This window comes from Chlorocebus sabaeus, chromosome 12, assembly GCF_047675955.1.
Source record: "Chlorocebus sabaeus isolate Y175 chromosome 12, mChlSab1.0.hap1, whole genome shotgun sequence".
NCBI lineage: Eukaryota > Metazoa > Chordata > Mammalia > Primates > Cercopithecidae > Chlorocebus > Chlorocebus sabaeus.
The window spans coordinates 30,368,923-30,395,570 of record NC_132915.1 but is presented as its reverse complement, the minus strand read 5'-3'; positions in this window follow the sequence as shown (position 1 = coordinate 30,395,570).

The following is a 26,648-nucleotide window of genomic DNA, read 5'->3' as shown; positions in this document are numbered from 1 at the left end:
TTTACTGGACCATGTCATTTGAATGCTACCCCCATACCCACACCTGATATGGCCCAAAGCAAAATCAGCCTCTTTCATTCAAACCATTTCCTTCTTCATCTCTGACATGGAGCCATTATACAAATCAACCAGGTGTGAAACTACATAGCCATATTTATCTAACCCCTTTCCTCACTTCCATGCAGTCAAATAAATCCTATCTTTTCTCCTTCAAAATGGTTCTTCAAAGCTAGCAGTCATGATTTCCTTATTCCAGCTGCCTTGGAACTGGGCTCCCGGCATCCAGCCCCCAGTCCCTCTGCTCTCTCCTGAATATCACTTCCAGAACAGATTTCTTCAACAACGCTTCTGTCATTTCGTATCTTGCCCTAGGCCTACAATCTCCTGACTAAATTCCTAGGACTGAGTATCGGGGCCCCCTATAACTGGACCCACCCTACCCTTCACTATTCCTCAAAGATACCCTCTGCCCTACCAAATAAAACCACCTCCACCATGCTCAGGGCAGAGGGCATTCTCTCCTCTGTGCTTTTACTCACACCAATCCTCTCACCAACAAAACCCACCCCAACAACCTACAGCATTCCAATCCAAACCACTGTTCAACCATGAGGTTGATTTCACCGCCTCCATGAAACCTTCTTTTATTTCTCCCAAGAAAACTGTCCTCACTTTTCTCTGATCAGCACTTTTGGTCTACTCAACACAATTTCCCAGTTCCTCATAGTCTTCACTAACTGATTCCTAAATCTTGGTCTCTTTGCCTCTCAACTGGATGTTACATTTCTTGAAAACCAGAACTATTTTTTTAAATTTCTTAAATAATTACTAATAAAATAACCAATAACACTGTTGTCACTTGACTATACAAAGTGTATATTGTTGCATTTCACAGAAAACTCAGTGTATAGGGTTCAGTCAACACACCCATTTCTAAGTTAACTATGATAAAGTTAAAACAAGTTTCTCAAATCCAGAGACTTGGCTTGGCGTGACCTTGTGTAAAACAGATCGTAGCCATTGGTTGGCCATAAATTTAAGTGAATCAGTTGAGGGAAAAGGCCAAGCTAAGGCAATTTGGTCCTGTATCATGAGAAACATAGTGAGAAGGTGATAAACATAGGTCCCAAGGCAACCTGCACTGACACATGCTGAGGGCCCTATTCAAATTCTGTGCATCACATGGTGACACTATTGATTACCCATGGGAATGGGGTGAAACCAAGGAGGGGATATAGAACTGATTATAAATGGCAAAACCTTTGATGGAGTCAATATGTTCAGGGGCCTTTCCAATAAAAGGGACAATCTAACAAAAATCTGTTCTATGTTCGTCCATGGGCAGAAGAATTTGAAGAAAGTTTTAGGTGGGGGTGCAGGTTGTCCTAGTTTAACATGTGTCTTAAATATATGTAAGTAGTAATTTCTCTGTCATTGAAAGAATTGCAGCAGACATTAAGTGTCTATGTCAGGAATGTTTTAGAAAGGACTCCTCCATTGAGTAGAAGCTATAGTGACACGGTCCACTGGAGGCTCTATGACCTCTTTGCTGCATTATCTGGTTATATTGAGGAGATCCTGGACTTTTCTTGCCTCCCAATAATGTGATCATCATGACGTTCCAACAGTTACAGACTATAAGCTCTTCTTTTCTGAGCCAGCCACAAAGAGCTAGAGAGAACAGAAAACTCAAATGCCTACAGGGGATAAGCAGGTAACTAATTAGCTGTATCACATTGCAAATAAAACAATAGAGTAGAAAGTCCAGTGTAGAACTAGTATATCCAGGTATTGCTCGAAGTTATTCAAATTCCATTTATTTCAAAACTTTGTGCCAGAAAAACTGGAACAACTAGTTTGTAACTCTAACACATAGTACAGAATCAAGTATTAAAGGATTTTGCTTTATTTTGTTCTGTTATATTTTTGCTATGACTGCAAGTCACTGTGATTAATAGCATCAACTGCGAGTCAGAATGACCAGGTTTAAGTACCAGTTCAGTCGTTTCTAGTTATTTCATTTCTGTGGACCTTAATTTCCTCATTTTTAAAATAGGGATAAGCAGTATAATTACCTAATTGGGTTGTTTTGAGGGAAAACATGAAATAATGTATATTAGATGCTTAGAGCACAGTTTAGCACTTTGTAAGCACTCAAAAATAAATTGTAATTGGAAGGATATTCTAAATCGTACATTTGTTATGAATTCCTAAGATATTTTTATAAACCATGCTTGAAGTATAATTAGGACACAGTCATTACGTTTTAAAAAAAAAAAAAAACAGATGAAATATTTTCTTTTGTAAGATATGTTGTACTTCATTCCAAGAATGGGTAGGATTCATAAAGTGTGGGCAGTTACAGATTACATAAATCCAAAAGGGGTCACAGAGCATGAGGGGCCCTTCCCCGCTCGTGGGCGGAGCTGGGGGCCATACATTACCCCTACAGCTCTGTCACACGGACAGTCGCTGGATACAGCAACTTTATAGCAAAACCCCATTATTTGAATCTTGAGAGGCATTTCTAGTGTGTGCCTGATAAAGCAGTGAGTCCTAATGATTTAGTCTAACTGTGGGTATTCAAGGGCTTTCTTATGATCTGATCTATTGCAAATTCCATTTACATTCAGAGAAAACTGAAACTTTCAAAAACACCTTAATGTAACTAAGATAATACAGCTGCTATTTTTTTTTTTTTTTTTTTTTTTTTTTGGAGACAGAGTCTTGCTCTGTCGCCCAGGCTGGAGTTCAATGGCGAGATCTCGGCTCACTGAAACTGCCCTGACCCCACAATCCAGGTTCTGCCTCAACCTCCCAAGTAGCTGAGATTACAGATGCCCGCCATCACACCCAGCTAATTTTTGTATTTTTAGTAGAGACGAGGTTTCACCATCTTGACCAGGCTGGTCTTGAACTCCTGACTTCAAGTGATCTGCCTACCTCAGCCTCCCAAAGTGCTAAGATTACAGGCATGAGCCACTGCACGATCAAGATAATATGGCTCCCTTTGCAATTAGTCCTTAGTGTATCATTTCCCTCTTAGATTATAGGAATCTCTGAAGATTTTAGGGGAAAAAAAAGCAGCAATATAAAAAGATTATTGACGTTAGTTGAGCTTACCCAAAATAAAGCAGCATTCCCTAAACCATAGTCCTCAGAAGAGTTAACAAATGTTCTGCACAAAGAGGGGTCCATGATTAAATAATTTTGAGAAATGATACATACTATAGAAATCCTCTTGAAAATATACAATATACATTAGTATAATAATGGCATCAACAATGAGTTAACTTGGCTTGATCTGGTATATTGACCACAAAACTCTATCCTTTAAACGTGTACATAATCACATGTAGAAATGCCTTCTTGTGAGAGTCTCTTAATTTTCTTTCTCAAAATATTTGCTCTTTTACCACCTCTACTTCCAAAAAAGGATTTGAAGCAAATGCTAATGGAGTCAAAGAAACTGACTTCTCTAGAGACCTGAAATTGTAAAACTTCAGCCTTCTGTCTTTGCTAGTCTTATTCCTATCCCAAAGTCACTGCAAAACGTCAAAGCCAGCATTAGCATACCTTTCTTGATCTTGCCTCAATGGTATTGAAGTCTACACGTGTTCTGCCTAAACGATCACCCCTTCTCCACTGCTGATTATCTATGAAACAGTCCTCCCCGCTTTCCTGAAGTCCCAGGACCACTTTCATACTTCTCCAGGTCAAATTATTCTAACCATTGCTCTATAATAAGTTGTAAGGGATACAAATGTAGTAAAAGACATGCAGACCCTGACCTCATGGAGTGTACCTTGTATTGGAGGATCCAGGTCTACACTTATGTGAGAGTCAGAGAGGCTAACAATTAACATGCAAACTCTGTGACAAGATCTGAGAGGTCTCCCTTCATTTTTTGACTGACTTTCTGCATTGCATTTTCAGCGGAACAGCTTAAAGGAAAGATCAATATGTTTCCCAGGCAAAAAAAACCTCTGTCAGGGATGAGTAATGGGCACATCAGCCCTCCAAGCATCAATGACATGGTTAAACCTCCACTGCCCACAGCCTAATTAGAGAAACGTGAAAGTTTTGCATTCCTGAGAGTCTCTATAAGCAACACTTTTCTCAAATTCACCCAAAACTGGCTTTGCTTCCAGAAGGACTCTGGGGGAAACAGCTTAACTGGTGGCATGTTCTAGAAATCAACTGTGGGCTAATTAACTGGGAATTTTGTGTTCAGGCAGTTTGAATTGAGTTTGGGGTGGTTCGGGTTGAGTTCAAGGCAGTCCCTATGTACATCAGCCTATGAGACCTCCAGTGTTTGGTGTGTGACTTTGGGGGTTGGTGGGGGTTTATGATGGTGAGGGAATATTCATTCATAAGTTAAAAATGCAGAGCAAACACAGCCCTGAAACTGACCATGCTCATCAAAAACTACCCTCAGTGTTTAAAGGTACACTAAGTGGCCCTACAGTCCCCCATCCCTGGACTAGCTAGGGAACAGCCCAGGAGGAAGTCAAGGACAAGAATACCAGGGACTCTGTTACTTCATTTGGAGCAATTATTAAATGAACACTGAAAAGGTTCTGGCCGGGTGCGGTGCCTCACACCTCCCAGCACTTTGGGAGGTCAAAGCAGGCAAATCACCTTAGGTCAGGAGTTCGAAACCAGACTGGCCAACGTGGTGAAACCCCGTCTCTACTAAAAATCCAACAATTAGCTGGGCATGGTGGCACTTGCCTGTAATCCCAGCTATTTGAGAGGCTGAGGCAGGAGAATTGCTTGAACCGGGGAGCAGAGGTTGCAGTGAGCTGAGATTGTGCTGCTGCCCTCCAGCCTGGGCAACAGAGCGAGACTCCATCTAAAAAAAAAAAAAAAAAAAAAAAGAAAGAAAGAAAGAAAGAGAAAAGGTTCTATATGGTTTATGAAACGGTATCACACACACTATTTAATCTCACAAGTATCCTTTGAGCTGAGATCCCTGTCTCCCTTTTACAGACAGAGCAACACAGCTCAGAAGCACAGGTAAAATGGTTTTGACCATGATCCTACAATTCACGCACTGCAGAACTGAGACCCAAACACAGATCCTCCTGGATTCCAAATTCCATGTTATTTTTCTCTTTCTACCGTTCAATGTCTCTGCTCCTACAGGTGGCAGCAAATAAGTCCAGTCAAAAATTAGAGAGGAAAAGACAGAAAAGGTTTCCCATGCTCCCTAAACCACTGCAACAAGTGGCATTTCAGTGTCAGTGAGCAGGAGAAAGCTCCGGCACGCTCACAGCTCATGCAGTCCTTCAGATCTGCCTCACTATCCATGATGTCCCTTGATCCCAAGGAGAAAACCCTCCATTTCAAAATCATATAGGAATCATAAGTACATCCAGACAATGGAATCATATTCAGCACACACAAAAAAAAGCAATGAGCTATCAAGCCATAAAAAGACATAGAGAAACCTTAGATACATATTACTAAGTGAAAGAAACCAATCTGAAAAGGCTACATACTGTTTTAGTCAAATATGACATTCTGGAAAAGGCAAAACTATGAAGACAGTAAAAGGATCAGTGGTTGTCAGGGGTTACAGTGGAGAGATAGGTGACTAGGCAAGACACAGGATGTTTAGGGCACCGAAACTATTCTGTATGATACTGTAGTGGTAGATACATGTCATTATACATCTTTCAAAACTCATAGACAGTTACAATAACAAGAGTGAACCCTATGTAAAGCATTGACTTTAGATGATAATGACATGTCAATGTAGGTTCATCAATTGTAACAAATGTACCACTCTAGAGGGGATGTTGATAACGGGGGAGGATATGCACATGTGGGGTAGGAGGTATATGGGAAATCTCTCTACCTTCCTTTCAGTTTTACTGTGAACCTAAAACTACTCTAAAAAATAAAGTATATTTTTAAAAGGAGTAGGTTTGCATACCAATTTTGTCCCAAAAAATACTTAAAAATTCTCCAATGACTGACTTGTGTGTCAATTTTTTAATTTAATTAAGTAAAATTTCAAACTCAAAATGAAAATTGTATGAGCATCATCATAGAACCTCATCCTCATTTCTAATTAGAAATCTCCCATCTTCCCAGGAGAGCTAGACCCTTCTGAGGATCTGCCCCCGAAATTTAGAAGGTCTTTTCCCAGTCTGGGGGATGGAGATGAATATTCTAGTGGAAGTGAGTTGTTGCAGTTGGAACATTACCCAAATATGGAGCCATTGAGGGGGCTGTACTCCCCTTTGTGGTATCACCCTGAGCCCCAAGATTAGCAGGAGGGTCTGTGGAATTGTCTTCTGGAATTGGAAGCACATTTCCAGTTGTATGAGTCATCCTGGTCCAGCCAGCATCTGCTGCTCCCACCAGAACATGGATTCCTCTTCCCTCCCTCCTCACCCACTTCTGGAAAACACCTCCTGATTGTGGATGGTGCCCATGAAAAGAGGAGGAGAAGAAGGAGGAGGAGGAGAGTCACCTTCCTGACCCTACAAGCAATCTGTTCACACCTGGCAGAGTGAGCTTTGATTGTCCTCAACTCAGGTTGTATAACTACAGATGTCTCTAATTTTCACAAAGTAAAGGAGCCCTTGTCTGGAATAAATGAGATAGATAAATTAGACCAGGGAAGGGAAAAAGTCAAAGGTGTCTCCCCTACTTTTCATCTGAGGCGATCTGGGTGCTGTAATCTATTGTACAAATGTCTGCACACAGCATGCCAACACTTGCTTGTAAACTCACAAGAGAAATCTCACCTGGAGACAATGAATAATGTCTGTTCCATGCCTTTCACCCCTAATATACTTTTTGTTTTGAAGGCATCATATGGATTAAGTTAGTAACACCCATCCTCACGTTTTCAAGTCACTATCTCCTCCTAAATCATCTCTCTTTGGAACTTGACAGGTGATCACACCTTGTCTCATTTCATGCTGCAGCTTCCCACAAGTAGATTAGTCTTGCTTCACAAATCACAGGCTCCTTTCCTGAGTGAAACACCTTCAAAATCACAGCGACTTCCCCCCAGGGGTCTCAAAGTTCTTTTTTCCAAGGTCTATGCTGTTCCACCAAGGGGCTTCATTGTTCTGAAGCACCATGCCTTGCTTCATCCCCTTGGCTGATGGTATTATCATAGAACAGCCAGAGAAGAATTTGCCAAGCCAGTGATAACTTCATCTCTGTGTTTAACAGGGTGTCTTCTGGGCAGAGCTCCAGGCTGCCTCAGGCTTGTGAGCCTTCAGAGGGGCAAAGCAATCCCTAGAGCTGCTTTCCCAGGTCTGAGGTGCAGAGAGAGAAAGGAAACAGATTTTCAGCACTATCCTAGTGGTTCCGTAGTTTACAAAGTTCAAGCACAACTGCTTGCGATTTCCTAACTCATTCCAAACCATGGATAAACCAAACACAACCAGATGTGGCAATTTCTGTGTAAAAAGATACCATGAAGGGTCAGGGAATTTGATTGCTTCTCCCATGTGCTCCTATGATATACTTCATAATTACAGTGGCCATCTGTTGCTTCTGCCTGCTCAGTATCCATTCCTTTGTCTTATACCACTATCACCTTTATTTTTCCTGGAGGATCACATCTTAGTTGATGCAATTTGGGTAGAGCCTACTTCATGGTCCTAGTACTCAAGGAGAACATTTAACCAGGACTCAACGAAGAGAAGACTCCATCATCCTGGCCACAGTGATTGATTCAGGGCTAGATATGTGGCCCATGTCTGAGAACTTCTTCAGGAACTATTGGGAAAAGATGTTTCCTTTCTACCAGGTTTGCTAAGTTGGTACAACGTAAATCTGGATCTGCTGGTAGACATCTTGCAGGGGTAAGATCCTATGTGAGAACCGTGCCCTTAATGAATGAAGCACTGTCAAAAGTGAGAGACGGATATGAATATATTGCTTGACATCTGAATACAGACATGCCTGAAGTCATTTTCAAAATTTAATCATGAGACCCAATACATTTCATTTCTTGCTTAAGATGATTTTATCTAGGTTTCTATTTTGAGAATAAAAGTTCTGATAAATATGCTACCCAATAACAGGAAGGAAATAAAAGGTGTCAGATGTCTCCAATGATTCATGCACTGATCTATTTTAAAAGCATATATTGGCCAGGTGTGGTGGCAATGCACCTGTAGTTCCAGCTATTCAGGAGTCTGAGACAGGAGGATCACTTGAGCCCAGGAGTTCAAGTCCAGCCTGGGAAACATAGGAAGACCCTCTCTCTTTTTTTTTTTTTTTTAAGAAAAAAAGCCTATATTAAACACCTAACCTATACCATGTTCTATGTTTGGTAAGGGACACAGAGACAAATAAGGCACAGTCTATTAAAGGTTTAAAGGTTTACAGTCTAATTTCCAATTTGGCAATCAAATCATTGGCATTCAAGAGTTTCAAGAATTCAAAGGACAGTGGGGATTCTTGAGCTTATTTTTAATAAAAAAAATTAAACAGCATGGGTTTGCACAAGGACCCAGTAACTTCATATAATCCAGATTATGTGCCTTAGTACTTGATATGCAACTTACTTCCATTACATACTTTTGTGAAAGGAGCTAAATACATAGCTAGTAAATTTGAGAAAGAGGAATATGGTGGCCACATTTTTATGCCTGCACAAGTCCATTCCTTCTGATAATGACTTTGAAGTACCAACTCCAGCACTGCCTGCAGTCTTGGTGAGACTATCAAGCATGTTGCTCCAACTCCCAGACTATGGCATGGCCATAAGATACAAGATGGTCTAATCAATTTGGTCACTTCTCAGTCCTCTTTTCTAGTTCCCTTGTGTCTCTGCCTCGGGCTTTTTCTCTTTTCCATCTACACTCACTCCCAACTCGATCTCAACCAGCCTCATGGTTTTAACACCAATCATCTACTGATGCCTCCCAAATTAATATCTCCAGCACAGACCTCTCCCTTGAACCCTGATTGCCTACTTGCAATTTAACCCATTGAAACCAAGCTTCTGAATCCCCCCAAAATTGCTCTTTCCTGTAGCCTTTTCCGTCTTAATAGTTGCTCAGGTGAAGAAACCTGGGAGTCATCATTGATTCATCTCTTTCTGTCATGCCTCATATCCTAGCTGCCATTAAATCCTGATGACTATTCCTTCGAAAAAGATCCGGAGCCAATCCCTCTCATCACCTTCACCAAGGTCACTCTTGCTCAAGCCCAGATCATCTCCTACCTGGGTGATTACAGGAGCTTTCTCACTGGCAATCTGGATTCAGCTTCAGGCTGCCTTCAGTGTATTCTCAGCAGAGCAGCCAGAGTGAGCCTTTTAAAAAGCAAGTCAACACAGTCTCCTCTGCCAGGAAAGCTCATCCCTAACATCTACACAGACGCCTTCTGGGTCTTGCCTCCAACCTCACTTTCTAAGTCAGGCCTTTACTGGTCACTCAATGTAAAATTGCATCACCCATAGAAAAAGTAAAACAAACAAACAAAAAAAATGCATCACCCTCTCCATTTAGTCTCCATAACATGAATTGCCAAGTAACATATTATATATTTTATTCAATTTTGTTTGTTAATTTATATTGCCAGTCTCTTCTAACTAGAATGTAAGCTCCATCATGGCAATAATTTTTGTCTGTTCTTTTCAGTGTTTTAAACTGAGAACCTAAAAGGGTGCTTTGTACTCAATAAATATGTGATTCAATAGTAAAGCCATGGAATCAACCTAGGTGCCCATCAACAGCAGATTGGATAAAGCAAATGTAGTATAGATACACTATGGAATACTATGCAGCCATACAAAAGAATGAAGTCATATCCTCTGTAACAACATGGATGCAGCTGGAGGCCATTATCCTAAGCAAACAGGATTAAAAAAGTACAGGAACAGAAAACCAAATACTACTTGTCTTCACATGTAAGTGGGAGCTAAATACTGGGTACACGTGGGCATAAAGATAGGAACAATGAACACGGGACACTACCAGAGCGGGTAGAGAGGAGACGGGGATAAGGACTGAAAAAGTGTCTATTGGGTACTATGCTCACATTCTGGGTGATGGGATCCTTTATACCTCAAAACTCAGCATCATGCCGTGTACCCATGTAACAAACTTGCACAGGTACACTCTGAATCTAAAATTAAAGCTGACATTATTAAAAATAAATAAATATGTAATGAATGAATGAACTGGTGTTCTTTTAGAGGAGGAGCCAGTAACAGAAAACAGTTGGTGCAGATTAATTCTGGGACCAATGCCCAAAAGAGACCACCCTTTAGCACCTGCCACCTAGATCTTCTGAGCTATTCTATCTTCCCTAAGGCCCAGTTCTTCTGCCTTTCTTTCTGTTCTTTGAGCTACCCATATCTGACCAGTACCCATAGGTTTCCATGTTATGTTAGCCAAAGTCAGTTTCCATTGCTTGTAACCAAAGATTCCTGGCTGATTCAAGGAGCTGAATGAACACGTAAGCCCTCACTACACCATGACCACTGTGACGATGCACAGATATGTGGTTCTAATAAGGCTTTAGCTGCAAATGGCATAGGGAGAGTTGTTTATAACTTAAATTCACCAAAAATAATAAAAATAAATGTCTTTACTCCAAGTGTTTCCTAAAATGAACATTATGCTGTTCATTTTAAACCAGCAAGACCTTGTTCATTTGCTAAATGTATCTTTTCTTCATAAAACAACGTATTTGCATAAATAGTCTAAAGAGGTTCATGAGGTGATACTAAACAGGAGATTTGTGAATAGAATAGAGTACCTTCACCTCAATGTGAAGTCAGCACTCTAACACCAATAAAGCTGAGAAGATCAGACATGAGGGGTATGGAAAACAGCATAGGCCTTTAAATATATTTGATTCCAATTTTTATGTAAAGTGGGAGAAGAAGGAGATACACCACAACATTAATGGTGGTTCTGTCTAGATAGAGGAATGATGATGATTTATATTTTATTATTTATCCCTTACTGAGTTTTTACAAGTTTTCTAGTTAATGAACAAGAACTCCTTTGGAATTCAAAAGACAAACATTTTTAAGAGGTACGAAAAGAGTCTGAAACCGGCATGCCCTTTAGTAAAACCTCCCAGCTACTAGCAAAATGTCACAGGAGATAAAAAGAGACCCTCACCTTCACAAAGTCTTTTCCTTCTGGATAGCACCAGAACATGGGCAAAGAGAAGAAGAGGAAGTAGGAAGGGGAACAGACCGTAGATCAATGCTTCTCACGTGACACCCGGAAACCATCTGCAACAGAATCACCAGGGTTGCTTGTTAAAAATGAAGATTCCTGACAACCTGCCCATACCTGCTGTACCAGAACCTCTGAGGGTCTTGAACAAGTTCCCCCAGTGAATTTCATGCCTGTTAAAGTCTAAGAACCCCTGGAAAGATGAAGGACACTACTTGAAGCTCCTTGGAGGATTCATCGAACCTCTGCTTGAATGATTCTAACTGAATGATAAAGCTTAACTCCGTAGAGAGAAAAATGCAATCAATCAGAACTATCGCCAGCAGAAAGCAAAGTAGAAACTTTGCTTTCTATTGTGTAGACACAATGTATATCATATACTGATGACACAACATCTGCTATCCCAATCCCCATAAATCCATCAGCCAGTTACTGAATAAGACAGTGGAATCTTCATTATGAAAGCTTATTTGACAAGTTCTAATAATTGATCATTAAATCATTTTTCCCACGATAAAACTATCATCAGTGAAAACCTGATCAACCTAATTAGCACTAAACACATTTGTTTAGTCTTCCTAGAATTTTTAAAGGACAGCCCTTTAATAGTAAATCAGTTGATGCCTGCCTGGTCCTTCCTGCTTTTCACCAGACATTTTCAGCCAGAATAAATGACTCCTCAGGCTCTTCTACTCCTTATTCCCTGGGTATGACACATGCATTCCACTTCTGTGCCTGAGTCTCCCTGTGCCTCCCATGAATGGCCCTCCTCTCTCCTTTCTGCTTTCCTGAATCCTCTCCTTAAGGCCCTATCAATAGGATATTGGCCACTTGGAGCAGAAACCCAGTGACCTGTGGCTTAACCCCAGAGTCATTGGTTTCCTTGCCCAACAGGAACTCCAGGGCTGGTGCAGGTGTTTGAAGACATTACCCAGGGCCCAAGCTCCTTCCTTCCTCCTGCTCCACCCTGTGTGGCTTTTGCCCTCTTGATAAGATGACTAACCCCACTGCTAGGCATCACATCTGCCTTCCAGACCAAAAAAAAAAAGCAGGTGGAGGGTAAAGGCAACTCTCCTATCACTCCTGCTCACTCTAGCTTGAAACACATGGTCACTTGGGTTTTCTTCCAGACCAGAAACTAGTCCTGCCAACTCTTCATTCCTAAAACCTCTTGGTTACCCATTTCATTCATTTTCTTCTGCCACCATCTGTGTGTTCTCTTCCCCTCACAACCAGAGTGGTGCAAAAGCTTTCTATTATGCTCATGATGACGCCTGCATTAGACAGCTATCTGTTCACCTTGTTCATGCCTTTGCACCTCACCAGAGAGAAGGAATCTTGTACCTCTCATGTGTATCCAGCAAAGTGCAGACATATATGGGACTTCGTGATATACCTGACCAATTGGCATTATTATGTACACTGTGTGATGTCAGCAAGTGTTGCACCCAGGAGCCACATTTATATGAACAGGGCAGTGTTATTCCTACCAATTTCTTCCAGAAATTTGTTCATTATTCCACAATCACACCTTCCAAAACTGCATTCTTTTAAAAATAAGTGTAACTTTTCTTTTATTTTACAAACAATATATAAACATTTTTAAAATCTATTGGTGTTTCTTTGGCAAAAATCTATTTTTTTTTTTCATTAACTTCCATTTTAATTTCCAGGGTACACATGCAGGATGTGCAGGTTAGTTACATGTAGTGATTTGCTGCACAGATCAACCCATCACCTAGGTATTAAGCCCAGCATCCATTAGCTATTCTTCCTGATGCTCTCCCTTCCCCTGCCACCTGACAGGCCCCAGTGTGTGTTGTTCCCCTCCCCCATGTGTCCATGTGTTCTCATCATTCAGCTGCCACTTATAAGTGAAAACATGCGATGTTTGGTTTTCTGTTCCTGCATTACTTTAGTTAGTAGTTGCTGAGGATAATGGCTTCCAGCTCCATCCATGTCCCTGCAGAGAACATGATCTCATTCCTTTTTATGGCTGCATAGTATTCCATTGTGTATATGTACCACATTTTCCTTATCCAGTCTATCATGATGGGCATTTGGGTTGATTTCATGTCTTTGGTATTGTGAATAGTGCTGCAATGAACACAGGCATGCGTGTATCTTTATAAGAGAATGATTTCTATTCCTTGGGGTATATACCTAGTAATGGGATTGCTGGGTCAAATGGTATTTCTGCTTCTGGATCTTTGGGGAATTGCCACACTGTCTTCCACAATGCTTGGACTAATGTACTTTCCCACCAACAGTGCAAATCTAACTGAAAGTGGTGGTGTCACATCTTAATCCCCTGGAAATGTAGTTTCAAATACATTTTCTCCCACACGATACCAGTATTGTATTTCTCTTCATTAGTAAGTTTGCTCAATCCTGCAAAAAAACCAAGGTGGTCAACATCACTTTTCTCTTTAAGCAATTCAACAAGTCGACACAATAGCCTCTTCCTAAAATGCTGGGTTTCTCCTTGATTTTTTTAAATGCCTCTGATGGATCCTACTTGGAGGTTTCCTTTTACCATGATCTGAAATGTGAAAATGGAATTATTGTTGAAAAAGTCAGGTTCTCCCAAAACATAATCACCCTTCTTGGTGCTGTCTAACCAATCTTGTTATCTACTTTATGTAATGTTTCAGAGAAAAATAAAATGTTTGGGGAAGTTTGCTCTGTAAACAGCACACTTTGTGAGCAACTTACGAAAGAGCTTAATGTCTATCCATAAACACCTCTGCCATGGCTGCAACAAGGGTCACCGCTGTAAACAGTTTACAGTCAATTACTTGATCAAACAGTCATTGAAATAAAAGGTATTCGAGTTCTCTTTTGTGCCTCTGCAATCCACACCCTCCTCCCTTCCCCAGCAGAAAAATGCCTTTTAACTGGCTGCAGAAGGACTTGTTCACAAATGTTTCTAATTCAGCTAAACATCTTGGTAGGAAATATCATAAATTATATGTATAGGCCTGTCAGTACAATTTTCAACAGGGGTAACATGAGTTCAGTTTGAAATAAAATGAAAAACTTCAGACCAATTTCTGAACTTGCTACCTTGAGTTTTAATCCAAAGCCCACTTGTGTGAAGACAGACAGCAAAATTCTAGTGGTCTTGGATTGAAACCTACAACTAACAAAGATGCTTAAGACACATTGATTCTATTTTTTACACTCTTCTGGGAGCTGGAAAAAAAAATGCAAAAGCATAAAAATGTTGGAGAAAATCTAACTTAAAATCGAGCAAGACTTTTGGTGTACTTAAATATCCACTGTGTTACTTAAGCTCATGCTTGACTTCCACTGAAGGGGTCCTTAGGAATTTCCCTATCCTAGACACTAAGAAAAGGGCCACCAACAGGAAACAGTGTGCTACCCATAGCAGACACTAAGTATGCAAGGAGAGAGGGGAGAAGGGGGGAAAGGGGGAACTAGATTAGGGCTGATGATCTTGAATACAAATTACTTTTTAAATTTCATTTGCACTCACTAACACAGCATTGCCAGCATATAAGAATATCTCTGTTGTAGAATTGTCTAGAAAGAAAATTAGCATATAAACAACTACTTCTAGAGAACAAATTAAATGTTCTAGAAAATCACTGCAATATAGATGCATGGGAAATACACATTTTAGGTTTTCTTGTTTTAGTACAAGCACGTAGGTATGCTGTCACCTTTTCATAAACCTTTTGTTTATTCACATAGTGAACAAGACTTATCCAATCCCCATTCTGAGATAATAATCCTATATTTGATGAAACAAGTAATAACACAGTGGATATTTTATGCTTTTGCAAATTTTTCACCTTTTAAGATTTAATATATAAAATTTAAGAAGAGAAAGGTTTAAATAGACAGATTGTGACTATATAAATGAAATTTATTCTCCCTTTTCACTCACAAAGAAACCTATTTTAGAAATTATTTGGGGGCTATTAAATCAAAAGCCTAAGACTACATAACCAAAAAAAAATTATCCAGAAAGATTCAGTATGATTGATAACAACATTTTCTTTTTTTTTTTTTTTTTAGAAAAAGCATTTCATATTAACTTCAAAATCTGGTCCCACAAACTTAGCATCTGTACAACAAACTTTTAATTCCCCTTCCAGATAACCAAGAAAAATAGACTTAATCTTAATTATATAATGTTTATTGCAAGTATAGTCGAAACTCATCAATTAAGAGTTCCTTGGTTTCCAAATTGCAGTTGAGGGAACTGAAGCATACCTTTAAAATATCTATTACTTCACATATGATCCCATGTATGCTACATTCTGGAAAATGCAAAACTATGGGAAAACTTATCCATCATAGTCAGGAGCTATGGAAGGGGGAAGGATGACTGATTCCAAAGAGGTACAAGGGAATCCGGGGAGGTGATAGAGCTATTTTAGATCTTGACTGTGGTGGTGGTTACATGACTGGACACTTGTCAAAACTCTTAAAACTATAAACCTCTATAATGTATCAAAATTATACCTCAATCAACCTGACATTTAAGACTATGTATTGAGAAAACAATTTGTTGAACAGTTTGAGTACAAAAATAAAATTATAAAATAATAGATTACCCAATTAGGAAGACAAACTTTTCAAACAGATTAGAAACAGTGTTTGAATATAAACAGTGCTACCATATGTCAACATAAGGAGAAAATGTGAGGCCACTACTAACTGATGATACGCTAATGATAAATGTGTCCTATGTGGTCCTTTAACACGGGCCTCTGCAGACAAGGGTGGTTAGCCTACTTTTTTTTATGTACTTAATTGGGGTAAGAAAACTTCATTTCAAAATACACTGCAATGAAACCTAGCTTTTCTTCACTTGCAGAAATTAGTAGTATTTTAGTCTAGGCCAGTGGTTGGCAAACTTCTTGGTAAAGGGCTAGATGGTAAATGTTGCTGAGTGTGAAAAAGTGTGGCTGTGTTCTTTTTTTCTCACTGTGTCACCCAGGCTGGAGTGCACTGGCATGATCACAGCTCACTGCAGTCTTAACCTCTTGGCTCAAGCAGTCCTCCTCTGGTCTCAAATTCCCAAGCAGCTGAGACTACAGTCACACACCACTATGCCCAGCTAACTTTTGTATTTTTGTAGAGATGGGGTTTCACCATATTGCCCAGGCTGGTCTCAAACTCCTGGACTCAAGCAATCTGCCAGCCTCAGCCTCCCAAAGTGCTGGGATTATAAACGTGAGCCACCATGCCTGGCCGTGGCTGTGTTCTAATAAAATTTTATGAACACTGAAATTTGAATTTCACATAACTTTTCTGTATCCCAAAATATTATTCTTCTTTTGATTTTTTGCAGCCATTTAAAAATGTAAAAACTGTATTTTGGTCAAGGACTGTACAAAAACATGCAGGGGGATAGATGTTGTCTGTGGGCCATAATTTACAACTCTAGCCTAGGTTATCAACAGATGCTTATAAGAGCTTCTTCAAAGTATGATTCTCTCATGTGTTACAAACTCTTTTCTGTTACGGCTGTCAATTCCAAGAGCCCTTGTTTTAAAATCACAGGACTTTGTCTCCTACATACAATTATTCAGATTGCTTGAGCTAAAATATTAGGTTGCTGCAAAAGTAACCGTGGTTTTCGGTTACTTTTGCAGCAACCTAATATCAGAGGAGATAAAAGGTGAGGAGCCTCTGGAAATACATGGGTCATGGAAAGAAATTCTGACTGCAGTAAGAAACAAAAAGGCAGAAGAAAAACAATGGATCCACACCCTTCCAACTGAGGTTCCTCAGGTTTCTAGACCAAAAGTGCTTAAAGAAACCAGATTGAACACCTGTATTGGGCACCTTCAGAGGGTCAGGGGTTAATGTCACCTGTTTGCATAGTAAATTGCTTATATTGGTATTCTTTTAAGCAGTGCTTAGACTATGACTTACGAACATGTACTTTTAGATATACAGGATGATTTGGTGGGGTTTTTTTTTTCTGTCTTAGTGAGGACAGGAACGAGGAACATTTATCTGAAACAGATTGTGTGATGGAAACATTTCCAGCTGCACAAGTGCTGTAACATCTACACCCAAATTAGCTCATGAGTCAACATATCTCGTTTGGTTATTACATTTATTGCATCAATTATCTACAAATGAAATACAGCTGCGTTGTCAGTATCCCCACATTCAAGCATATGCTTAATGAGATGGCAAGGTAGGAAAGATCAGGAGCACTTGCTGACAACAAATAAAGAAGAAACCCAATCCTTGCACCCCAGCCGGACGTTGCCCAGCTGAAACTCCTTTCCTTCATGGGCCGTAGTCATCATATTTTAAGAGCATCTAATCAGGTATTTATCCCAAACACGAGCAGCAGTACATTCGATTTGTTTACTAAACAGAAATTGGATAAATCTGGCATCCAAGTCACAGTCACCACTTTGCTTGTACAGCCCAAGGTCACTTAGGTTGCTCAGGTGGGGAGGAGGGGGTAAGGCAGGAGACAAGAGTCCCTTTCCAGCCGCGCAAGGCCCATTCTGATGTTTTGACAGAGTCCCACTAATCTTTTTCACATTTTTTTCTTCGTAGTGGTAGAACCATATGCTCCCAGTTTCCCTATAAGTATTTGTTTGAATTTTTTTCTTTTTTCTAAGAGAGATGGGGCTGGAGGTCTGGAAGGATCTAGGCAGAGTCAGATTTGGGAATTGTCTCCATATTTCTACCAGTTGAAAGAATCTCCAAGGATCTCCCCCATTGCCAGTATATATTTTATAGGCACTGGGTGGACACCTGTTTTCAATTGCACGTTCAGATCAGACGAGCCCTCTAGGAGTGGCCTGGGAGTGCAAGCCTGGCCCAGAGCAAAAGGAAAAGTCTCCTGCCCAGGGCTGTCTTTTCTGTTTGCTTTGTAAATGATTTCTGAGCCACGTGTGGGAGAAAGTCCTGCCCTGCTCTCACTTACATCATGCATGTGGAACTTGAGTCTCGCCATAGGAACGCCACAGAAGGGGACATTTGTTTAAGCCACTGGTCAGCCGGGGTCTTCCTCACTGCAAATGGATTTGGGATCATAAACTATGGGAGATTAGTTTTAAGCCCTCACAGTAGACCTCACTGAGCAGACTCCAGGTGATACAAAAGGCAGATGAGGGGCAGCAGGGGCCCAGCCCTGCACCCCTTTCCAGATGGCTGCACTCAGAAACCAGGGTTTGGGGATGGACATCCAGGGCAGCTGGCTCACAAAGAGGTAGGCTAGGCAGGTTCCATCTCCAGCAGTTACATGTGACAACTATTCCCAAAAAATAATTCACTGGAAAACAAAACATTTCACCTCTAGGCATAGATGGAATGGAAGTGTCATTAATGAGCCAGGCCATCTTCTCTGCTAGCACCTAAACTCATGAGCATACATTGAGAAATTGCTTAGACACCAATGCCCTTCAGACAGCGAATAGGATTTAGGATACCTATTCCCAGGTTTACAGAAATCTTACCTTTACCACTTGTTAGTTCTGTGCCCAAAGACAAGTCAACTTCATGATCTCTAAACCAGGACACAAATGTCATTACTTACTCCGGACATTCCATAAATATGGAGTCCTAGGGCGCAGTTGGAGTTATCAGATTCTGACATCAACTAGAGCCCAGCAAAACACGGTCTTGCATGTCTTCACATGGCACACCGCCTTGTGGGGTCACCCCATCCTTCCCACCCTCCAAGCTTTCCTGCTGCCAAACCCTGGACTTCGCTGTCCCTGCCCCCCATGGCCAAACTCGGCTTCCCACACTTGGTGAGGTGCTATCTTAGAAAGACCCAGATAAACCAATTCTGTACATGTCTGAGAACAGCTGAATAGGACGTGTGCAGTAGACCAAGAAAATGCCTGACATCCAAAAAAATAAGCCCATTCATAGTTTCAGTCTTCAACCAAATGTAGAAGGGGACACTGTGAGGGACATCAGGGCCTTCCTGATAGCTTTCTGTAGGTCATGCTATGTCATCTTTTTAAGAAATGTCAAGGACAAAACATAATCAGGGACAAAACCCCAGAGTCAAGACAGGTGGCGCATTAATACTAAAAACTCCTGAGGCAGGCCACCTTCACCCAGGCCTTCCTCTCCTCATCCACATAGAACCAAGAGGAGGGTGAATAACAGGCCAATGGCAGAATCAGGGAGGCCAAGGTCAAGATGGCTGCTGCACTAACGTCATCCAATGATGCCCTGTCACCTCTTGCCTACTCGCCTATTCAAGGCGCTTCAGAACCCTTCAGGCTTTTGGATGCCTAAGCTATTTCTCCTCCCTGTCCCCACTCCTTGTCCCTGCCCCTCATTTCTCCTTCCTACACCCCCTCAAGGATGATGAGGGCCAGAGTTTGGGACGGAAATAGCAAACCTGATGAATACTGGGCCAGTAGCGTTAGTATCTGCCACCTCCGCCTGAGTGTCCCCCACCTTCTTCTTGGCAAGATTTCATTTGTTCTGTTTTTGCAAAAGAAAGAGAAAGCTCCATGCCGGCAGTGTCAGTCAGCTCCAGGGGAAGTGGCTCAGAGTAAAGTAGGAAATGTGGTTTTCACTGACACCCATGTTCAAGTGTTGGTTAATGACAGCAAAACAGCCACACAGTTTACATTCCTTTCACAAAGGGTTTCACACATGAGACCCTGGCATTCTCCCTCCTGTTCCTGTTATTGTCATGTCAAAGCATGTAATCCCACCGAACTTAAACAAAAATTTTATGCTGCCTTCGTTTGATCTGTCATTGTGGGTTTGTTTTCCCTCCCTCTCCCGTGCCAATGCCACCCATCTCCCTCTCTCTCTCCCTCTCTCTAACACACAAACACACACACACACACTCTTCAAGGTGGGCCTGCTCTTCAAAAGCCAAAAACAACAAGATCAAAAAGTCGTGAGTGGAGCAGATGTCAAGTGGTCCCCCTGGACTCCTACTTAACCCTTTCCAGAGGTCTGGTTTGTACCCTGACAAGAAATTGATTTGGCAGGGACAGCAGCAGGCTTGGTAAACATGGCCCTACCCCTCCTTGTAAATCTCCAGAACCAAGGACGGAGCAGCAATTCCACACAATTGCCATCTGCTCCTAGGGAAATGTACACACAACTGCCTTTCGAAAGGCAACTTTGTGAACATGCTTTGCTAATTGGGGTTGTTTATGACCCAATGTAATAAAATTTGATGTTGCAAACTGGAAGCATTTTCCTTGTGTTTTTCCTTAGACCCTTCTCTCTTCCTACTCTAGAACTCTTATCTGAAACCAGGTGTATGAAATGTCTGAGCAGCAGTTAAGTAATCGGGGTCTTTTATCTACCTGACAGAGATGTATGGCGAATTTTAAGACCTAATGGTTACAAATAGGCAGGAAATTAGCATGAAGGAATTTTTCCATATCTTACCTCTAAACACAGTACGCATTACTAATTTATCATATTAGACTGGGATCATATTGGAATGGCCTACAACTCTTTAATACAGTGGAAAAAAATTGCAAGTAATTTTGAAGGGCCTCAAAGCCATCTTCTCAAATTGCAGCCCTTTTTAAAACTAGAGGAATATAACCCAAGTTGTATATACACAATAAGATGAAAACATGGAAATTTTCTGAGGGTGCTTAGTTGGAACAACCTTACAAAATATTTACAGTAATCAGAATGATCAAGTTATTTTCCTGTAATCAGATAACTTTTGACTTTAGTTGAGTGGTCACTTGGTGAAGGAGAAACTATGTTTGCAAATCAAATACAGAATGTGACATAGCATTGAACAAATTTCCAGCTCCTTGAACCAAAGTTCTATGGTCACTAAATAGCCCTCAAAGACGCAAGCAACTTCTTTGCCTTAGGGGGGGAAAAAACACTTTTTAATGGCTTTAGATTCATGCTCTTTTTAATCAAAAACATTCGATGGTCATTAGTTAAACGTTTGTCAGAAACTCTAGTCTGTTTAAAACATTATTCTTTGAACTGGAGTATCACGTTCAAGTGTACTGCAAGTCCATAGTGGGTTTTATTGCACTTTGACTTCACCTTTTCCCCAGTGGCAGGCGATTCAGGTTGCATATGAGCTGACAAGCATCAGAAACGTAGAGTCGATGGGGGATGATAGACAGTGGGGTTTGTAACTTTCAAAGATGTGGGCAGCCATATTTCAGGGGGCAGACCCCAGTGGACGAGTCTGCTTTCATTTACTTGTGCGTGAATATTTTGGTCCCAGGGCTTAGTTATGGAGTATGACATCTCCTGAGGTGCTCCAGAAAATCATATCCAAGCAAAAATGTGCCAAACGACGACTTAATTACATCCAGGAGACGCGGCATTGTGCAGTTGACCACTGTGGGCACCTCATTGCCAAAACTCAGTCTGCCCCCACATCGTGTGCAGGAGGCAGAAAGCAAGCCAGGCGGGCAGCCTAACAGGGAGGGGGGCCATACCAATCCAGGGTCCAAAGGCTGTGGAAAGATGAGAACCAGCCACACATTCGGTGGGTGGCCTCGGACCTAGAATCCTAGGTTCTGTCCTAACTGGCCCATTTCAAGTTGGGACTTTTTCCCCAGCCTGATGTGCAGGACACGGTAGGCCTGCTCCGTGGCTGGTGCCTGGCAACAGCTCCCAGCACCCTCCTCTCTCGGTGCCTGTGCTCATGCTCATTCCTCCTCCTGGAATATCCGTATCTTCTCCCGCAGCTAAAGTGCAACCCGTATTTCAGGGTCCCCGCTCAAATTCTGTCTCTCACAAAAGCTTCTTAGCGTCATCTAGATGTCATCTGGCATCTCTTTCTCCTCAGAAATGTAGTTAAACTTGGCCAGTTTCTAGTTTCTTAACCCAGTCTAGTGTGAAGCTCTCCCCTTCACATCCTCAAGTTCCTGAGATATAACCTCCTGTTTCACTCTGTCGCTAGTGCCCTCCATCAAACTATCTCCATTCTGCCTTACTAGGGCCAGAATACACAACTCAGTGTAGGAAAAAGAATTTATATTAAGCGTTTCATAATCTTTGTAGGCATGGTTGAAGATTTACACTTCAAAGGGAGGAATTACACTGAAAAGCATGCAACCTTGCCTCCTCTCCTGGCTGTGTCAAGCTCCCACTTCCTTTCTCTCTCTCCCTGCCTTCTTTGCTCTTTCTCATTCTCCCTCCACCACTCTTTCCCTGTCTCTGCCTCTCTCTACCTCTCTCCCCCACCACCAACAATGACAAATTTCTTGCTTTGTCCTAGGTAGGGCAATCCATTCAGGACACCTGAGATCTCAGTTTCCATCCAAATTGATGCTTCAGGAAATTTCTTTTGAAAAAAGTTGCAGCATTTATCCTTAATAAAATTCTTTTGAAAAAAATTTTCATCAATTGTGTTGCCTTCGGAATTTATATCCTTCTCAAACTCTCGTGTTGTATACCTGCATGCTATTGATTCTTACGTAACAATATATACACAGTCTATTTTGTATATGAGTTTTTTGTATGTTTATCTTATTCCTCCATCATCTGGAGAAGTCTGGAAAGCACAAACCATGTATATTTATTTTACATTCCCTTAAAGAGCATAGCACAGTGCTGTGCCCATATAGAACTCTCAAACTTTTCTGGAATCATATCGGAAAGCAGGTAAAATGATGATGCACTACTCCTCCAAGTAACATTCAACTAGTTTAGTTTTATCGGGGTGGCATTCACGAAAGTATGCTCAGACTACTACCACCACCACTCTCATGTAGTAAGAATCCAGGTAGATATACTGCACACAGCTGTACTTTGAAGAAAGTAGTCAAATCTCCTGTTAAACACATTAATAGAATTTTTGTCAAATAATTCATTTTTCTGATTAAATCCCAATCTGATTAACTGTTCTTCTTGATTTAATATTCCTCTACAAATCATTTACATTTTTCTTTAAATATTATAAACACTCTTATATTTTATGCCTAAAAATGTCAGTATCTGGATTCTTTGTGGACCCATTTCTATTATATGTTGTTTCTGTTAATTCTCATTCATAACATCTTTTTTCTCTAAATGTTTAATGAATCATGGCAGTAAATTTCTTATTTTCCTGAATGGGGTGAAAGCGGTTTTCTCCAGTATGGGTTTGCATTTGTGGAGCTGGGGGTGGGGTGAAAGCGGTTTTCTCCAGTATGGGTTTGCATTTGTGGAGCTGGGGGTGGGAGAGTAGTCTGGGACCACTTTAAACTACATTCTTAAGTTTTTATCAGGCCATTCAAGTAGTTTGTCTTCAGGCTAAATATAGGAGAGGAGCTTGTGGTTACAGCTCCCCTCATATTTTTCATATTTCAAAAACTACTATTTGTCTTACACCTCTCAACAGCTGAGCATTTTCCTTCCAGTCCTGATTATGAGAATGGGAGTGGGTTCCGAGAAAGGTTTATTTTTGGTTCATCCTTCAAGGCCAATAAATCCCAAGCAAGAAAACTAAAAAGGAAACCATAATTACATACTGAAGAACACCCATATCTAAGAGAAGATTTTAAAAGTAATCAGAGAGAAGAAATGGATTATATTCAAGGGGGTAGTTGTTTGACCAAAAGCTACAATGGAAGCCAGGAAAAAAAGTAATATATCTTCAATACACTGAAAAAAAACAATTTCTAGCCTCAAATTCCATACCCAGCAAAATATCCTTCAAGAATCAAGGTGAAAAAAAGACATTTTCAGACAAACAAAACACTAAGAGAGTTTGCCACCAGAAGAAAGAAATTCTAAAGGATTTCAAGAAGAAGGAAAATGATTCCAGATGGCAGATTAGAGATACAGGAAGAATAAAGAACAAAAAAAAAATTATGAATATATAGGTAAATTTAAACAGATATAAACCACATTAAATAAAAATGATAAAGTCATTGTGAGGTTAAGAATAAACAAAAATAAGATACACAACAACTATAGCATATAATGTAAGAGTAGAGCAAATGGAGTTAATATTTTATTTGAAAAGAAGATACTGATTGTAGACTTTGATAAATTAGGTATGCATGTACTAATTGCAGAAGTAATCACTAAGAGATTAGAAATGGAGTGTAGCAAAGAAAAAGATAAAATGAAAAATAAACTCAAAAAAGAAGAAAATAAACAGATAAAGCTCAGATTAATAGCACAAAATACAATGCTGGATATAAATTCAAATGCATCAGTAATAACAATAAATGTAAAAGACTATTTGTTTCAATTAAAAGACAAAAATTTGCAGACCAAAAAAAGGCACAACAAGAATATTTTATTTCTTAGCCATTATATTAGCCAAAGAAAGAACTAAAATTCATCTGTATTCATACTTTTCAAAAAAACTGCCTTCTAAATATTTTGTTTATCCTTTTAGTTTTTACTAAAGACATTCATTTTTATATTAAAATAGTAGTTTATGTATATGTTTTACAGCTTTTTTCTCTTAAAAATATGAATATATTTTCATATTATTAAAACTTTATCAGATTGCTGTAAGGATTAAATAAGATAATATATATATGTTCAGTAAATTCAGAAAGACTTTGCATTTATTATCATACCATGTGCATAGCATTTTATTGTATGGTTATAATGTATTTAACCAGTCTCCTATTGTTAGATATTGTGGTTGTTTTCAACATTTCTTCAATATATATAGCTTCAAGGAATTTCTCAGAGCCAAGTATTGGCACATAACCTTGATGATCCTTGGGCTATATTTCTTAGTATATACATTTGATGCCTAGTGCAAAGTTACACTCCAAAATGTTTGCAAAAATTTACTCTCCCACAAGAAATGTGTGCATTTCCCCTAGCCCAACCTGAAAGATTGTTATTTCCCTTGCACTTTTCACAAGTTAAAGAAGCAAATCCAGACAATTTTCTACCACCCAATTCATTTAATCCTCCGAGGATCTCCAAACTTTTCTTCTGGAGTCAAAAACCACAGACACAATAGAATGGGCAGAGAGGAGCAAAATCTCTTTCTCCTTCAAAAAACTTTTAAAAGATGATCCCTAATTCTAATTTACTATTTCTTCTGACATCACCTCAAATTATATGTATTTTAAATCCAAAAAGAAAACAAGATGGATTTTTTAATCTTTATTGGTATTTTAGAGTCCTGTCAAAGCAAAACTCAGAAGTAGAATCTAATTATGTCTCATAGTTCCATGGACAAAACGCTAACATAAGCCCTTTGATCTGATGTTCACAACTCCTCTTTTCTTTCCATTCACACCACTCTATCCTGTGAGATGGTCTGTCTGGGATATGAATTTGAGTGACAGGAAGAATTCAAGTCCGTGCTCTGCCATTTTCTGGTTGAGAAAGCTTGAATGAGTTAGTTGAATTAGTCTCCATTTCTTCCATACAACATGATGCTTACAAGCAGATTCTAGAACCAGAGATGTGGATACAGAATCACAGGTCTGCCACTCACCTGCAGTGTGCCACTGAACAAGTTCAATTATTCCACAGCTTATCTGCAAAATGAGTTTATTAGGAGGTTCATATGAGATCAATTTCTTAACCCAGTACCTGGCTCATAGTAAGTGCCTAATAAATGTTATGCAGTCGATCTTAATCATTAGTAGATTCTGTACTTGCAAATTCATGTACTTGATACAATTAATTTGTAACCTCGAAATTAATATTCATGATGCTTTCCCAGTTGTTTGTCAACATTCCCAGAATAGCAAAAAATTTGAGTGACCCAGTGTGCACATTCTCAGTGGAGGTCAAACAAGGAAACATGGCCTTCCTGTTCAGCTCTCACAGGCACTGAGGTGCTATTTAGTGTTACTGAACACAAAAAGGCTGTCATGTCCATTACAAAGAAAATACAGGTACTATATATATTTCATTTAGGCCTGGGATATAGTGCTGATGGCTATGAGTTCAATGTTAATGAATCAACAATATATATCAATATTAAGTAGATACATTTAAACAGAACTCTAAGACACATAAAGCCAAGATTACATATCAATCAATTGATGTCCAGAGACTCACATATTTCCCATTAATTCAGTATTCACTAATTCAGTACTTGTGCTAACTTTATAGAACATAACTACCAAGAATAATGAGAATCAACCATATATTCTTTTTCAACTCTAAAATGAAGATTAGTAACTCTGTTCACACAGCTGTCATGGTGATATTTATTTGTCAGTAAGTTTTTTATAAATGTGACATTTCCCATCTGGCTTATCACACTGGCTTCCTAACATGTCTTTCTTGACTCTTTCTCCTCCAGCGTAATGGATCTAATGTATAACTTTTGTCAACCCAAAAGATTCCCATTGGCAGCACAGGTGGTGGGAAAAAAATACAGGCTTTGGAGGCACACTCATCTGGGACCCAATCCCTGTCTTTCTACTTAGCAATGATAATGACTTGGGGCAAGTTATTCTTGAAACTTCAACCTTCAATTTTCCTAGCCATCTACTGTGACAGATCGGACACCAAAATGCAGATTTTTGTTAAAACCCTCACAGAGAAGACCGTCACTTTGGAAGCTGAACTCTT